This window comes from Lissotriton helveticus, chromosome 4_1 (genome assembly GCF_964261635.1).
Source record: "Lissotriton helveticus chromosome 4_1, aLisHel1.1, whole genome shotgun sequence".
In the NCBI taxonomy this organism is placed as follows: Eukaryota; Metazoa; Chordata; class Amphibia; order Caudata; family Salamandridae; genus Lissotriton; species Lissotriton helveticus.
This window is the reverse complement of record NC_136063.1, coordinates 648,175,801-648,180,246: the sequence shown is the minus strand read 5'-3', so window position 1 is coordinate 648,180,246 and position 4,446 is coordinate 648,175,801. Positions and strand designations below refer to the sequence as shown.

General features: G+C 36.1%; 1 long non-coding RNA gene across 1 annotated transcript; it reads left to right on the top strand.

Annotated features, from left to right (window-relative positions):
- The first annotated feature begins 2,149 nt into the window (after positions 1 to 2,149).
- LOC144827273 (uncharacterized) lies at positions 2,150 to 3,870 on the top strand. Its single transcript, XR_013610110.1, has 5 exons — positions 2,150 to 2,289; positions 2,780 to 2,917; positions 3,011 to 3,084; positions 3,175 to 3,296; positions 3,754 to 3,870. It is a non-coding gene; the product is annotated as an uncharacterized LOC144827273 (long non-coding RNA).
- The last annotated feature ends 576 nt before the right edge of the window (positions 3,871 to 4,446 follow it).

Below are 4,446 nucleotides of genomic sequence, written 5' to 3'. Positions count from 1 at the left end.
TCTGCATGCATCCTTCACCATTATTTGCCCAAGTGTTACAATGCCTTGCTGCTCCCAGTGCCTCCAGGATCCATCCATGCACAGGTTTGGGAAAAGACCAGAATTCCATAAAGGAGTATGGTGGTTATACCTTGGAATACCCATTACTTTCTGCACAGATGCCCAGACCCCAGCTATACCTTCGAGTATTTTGTACCGTGATTTCTTATAATACCTTCTTTCCGTTTTCCTCAAGAGTATCCCAAATGCTTGATCACCCAATGCCAGTTGAAATATCGATGGAATATCATCAGGGCCCCCTTCCTGAGTCACCTTCTCTTGATCGAAGAGGATTGCTATTTCTGTATATATATATTTTATATATATATATTGATGATGTCTTTTTTATTTGGACCGGTACTGAAGAGTTATTGAATGAATTTATTTCATGGTTAAATTTAGGGGATGCTAATCTCAAATTCACTTCAAATTATAACAAATTTCGATGTGAATTTCTGGATATCATCATTAAACATGATGAGAGTAAACTCCAAGTAGAACTGTTTACAAAGAAAACGGATCGTAACACTATGTTACACTACAAAAGTTTCCATCCACCGTGCCAAAGGGATAATATACCGTTTGGACAGTTTTTAAGATTAAAGCGAAACTGTACACAGATGGTGGATTTTGAGAGACATGCAAAGATCCTGACTGAAAAATTCATCATCAGGGGCTACCCAAAACGCATGGTAAAACATGCTTATAAAAGAGCGAAGTATTTTAACAGAGATAATTTATTTCAAACCAAACTAAAGACAACTCAAAAAGTAAAACCACTTATTTTTGTAACAAATTACAGTTCCGTCAGTAATAAGATCAAGAATATAATTAATCGGCACTGGCACTTAATAAGTAACAAGAAACAGGAAAAACTTCCTAAACCAATGTTTGCGTTCAGACGCAACCAGACGATAAGAAACTGTTTAGTGCACACCTATCGAGAAGTGGTGTCGGGATCCCAAACCAGTATGGATAATGCCCCATTACCAACCGGAACGTTTCCGTGTGGCAACTGCTCAAATTGTGCATCAGTGACCAAAGGGGAATGCATCGAGCACAACAAGAGTAGACATAAGATTAAAAACTTCATCAACTGCAGGTCCAAAAATGTCATTTACATGATAACGTGTCCCTGTAACATGGCATACGTGGGTGAAACCTCTCGTGAGATTCGCCTAAGGATAAATGAGCACAAATCAGCAATCCGCACCATGAAGAAAGGTGCTCCGTTAACCGAACATTGGCAAGATGCTCGACATACAATAAACGATATAAGATGGTGCGGGCTGGAATTAATTTACTTGAATGCTAGAGGTGGAGACATGGACCTCAAACGCAAAAAACGCGAACAATTTTTTATGTCGCGCTTCAATACAGTAAGACAGGGTTTAAATACAAAAGAGGACTGGGAACGGATACTATAATAGTAGAGTCAGAACATGAACAAAATGGATATAGACTAATCTATAATTTTATGAGAATTATGACTACAGAAATTTACATCATTTCTAGAGCGATAGTCAAAACATTAATAAAAGAGATATAGACTGCTCACTCCAATGTATAATTTCTAAAAAATAACGACTACAGAAACATAGATCATTGCGAAGGCAATATTGTTATGGCCATGCGATTTCTTTATTTAAAATTTATTTAAATAAAAAAAAAATTTGAATTAATCTAACGAATTATGCCTTTAAATAATTTAATCTTCTGATATATCCTTTAGCGGGAGATTCTACAATGGCCTCAGTAGCGCTGAACAAACAGGAGAGACGGCAAATAGTAAGTTCAACCGGTAAGGAGTAAAGTAAAGTGAAAACTACTTGAGTAGTCCTAAAGCCCAACTCTCGCGAGATCAAATGATAGAACTACAGCATTGTTTCTCGCTATGCTAAGACTCGTAACTTCGTAAATTTGCACAACATAGGACAATAATATGGCTGTAAGTCATCATAAATTAAATAATTTGTAGATTTACATGAAATATAAGAAAGAACCCCCACTCGATAGCAATTATGGGGCCGAAAGACAAAATAAATAAGGAAGTGACGTGCACCGATAACCGAACTACCCGGGTAGTTCTAAAACCTTTCCGGCACGTCGCACTCAATGAGCAGCGATTAACCAAAATTACTTTCAGCTGAAATAAATTGTGGATATATAAACGCACGATTCTAACAAGTCAGATAGCATCCAGTACACGAGGAGAGTCAAGCGGAGCAGGGAGGCCGACGCAACAAAAAGGTAAGCAGGGTGGTTCGGCTGTATAATACCAGATAGAAAACTCGGGTAATAGTTAAATAATAGAACATAACCGCTACGAACATATTAGTAGTCTGTGTAAGTGCATAGACACTGTCGTTTTTAAACTTAATCTCGAGTCATAGTGGCAACAAAACAGCCCTCACTCAATAGAACGTGAATACGAGGACTAAATAGAAGAGTGTTAGAAACAAAAGCTGATATTGGAAGCACAAGTGTACTCATACTATTTAAAGTGAGGTGTCATAAACTAAAGCTGATTTTAGAATGCGATAATATGCTAATACTGTTTAAAGTGAGGTATGCACTATGCCACAGAGAGCAACCAAATATCTAGAAAGGTGGCACAGTGAGATATAGTGGTTAAAATACAGATAGTATATTCTAGTTAATAAAAAGCGGATTATTCTTCATTCATAGAGTCGTTTTGCTAACCATACTTAATATGCAAAAATTTACTTTTGCTTTATAGAGCACGACAATTTAAAAACATAGGTCTCGAGAAAATCCATCAAACCTCGCGCTAATTAAACAAAGCGGTTGAAGAACGGCACAGATCACAACATCCGGCCATGCGCTGCACCTTTTGGCCACTTTCCCATATTTATGGGTAAGTCATGTTCTCTATGTCCAACGCTGCATGAACAACAAGTTACAAATGGAGCAGGAATAAAATATAGATTTTGATTTATGTTTTCAACAGGATGATTCTGTAAACTAATCTTATTTAAATCGGTGGCCCTCTTGACTCACAAAGAACGTTACCAATTGAAGAAGGTAAATACAAGATGGTGTAAAATAGAACAACCTAGTCCACCAGGAGTCGATATAGAAAACTTATATGTTGACCTTTCTTTAATGATTTAGATGCGCACACGCCCAATGATGAAAACAGCGCTTCAACCCATAGAAATATGTTGAGCGAATAATCGACCTATATGGTGTTAACTTGGTATCAATCTACAAGTCACAGATAGAGATAACAAAAGGTAAATGAAAATTGTGCCTTAACTAAGTAAATTTGGAAATTAATTTGGTCTTTATCTTCGACATCACAGGTAGTGAAATGTAATTAAAAAGCTTTTGCTCCATAGCCAAGTATTGGCGACACCCCAAACCCAATTTGTATTAACAACTTTCGCTCAAATATGGGTTCAGGTTAATGGGTAACTATATGTCACATGGATATTCCCAATAGGGCAACCACTTGTTGTATTCCCTTTTTAGAAGCGCACGAGTATGAGCGCTCCTATTCCTTTTGAATACCAGCACCACATGTTTAATAAATATAAAGAAGACGTATGTCATGCCAGAAAAGTCATAGACCAATAAATGAAATATGTTATATACCGATGATGTAATTATATTATTGATGTACTAGCTGTTTTAAAAAAAAGAGAGATAAAACCAGTAATTGTGTCTAACTGTAGGTTTTTTTCGAACTAGAACCTTGTCCTGATGAAGGTCTTATTCTAAAAACCGAAACGCTGCGTCGACAACTCCGTAACAAGAATTTTATGTTCTTTCATGTGATCTGTCACATTTTTAATTGGTCTTAATGGCATAAAAATTGTTTTGTAAAAATGAATTTTTAATAAATTGTTTTATAACTATATTATGTTTTGAATAAATTGTACAATTTTTCCATGTATTATCGGATATTGCTTCTTATTTGATTCTATCCATTCTTGTATTTTATTATTCATGTGGTTATGGTTTATGTATAGAGAATGTGAATACCCCCTCTATTACTTAGTAGGTGTTCCTTTTCCAACTGTGTGGCCAGATAGGGACTTCCCCATATTTTCTTACATTTCTGTAAGGAGACAGGACCAGTGGTAATTCCTGATATTAGGCATACCTAACCCTCCCCTTTCCTGAGGTAAAGACATATACTTGTTTGATCTTCTAATCTTGCCGTATTGCCAGAGGAATTTCATAAAGATTGCTTCAATTTCCTTTATTATTTTATCTTCCAATTTAAATGGGATGGATCTAAGTTTATATAGAATCTTGGGGAACATAGTCATTTTAATGACGTTAGCCCTGCCTATTATTGATAAGTGAAGTGTATTCAATCTCCTTAGCTCTTGTTCCATTGATTTTAAGAGAGGTGTAAAATTATCTCCAATTATGTTC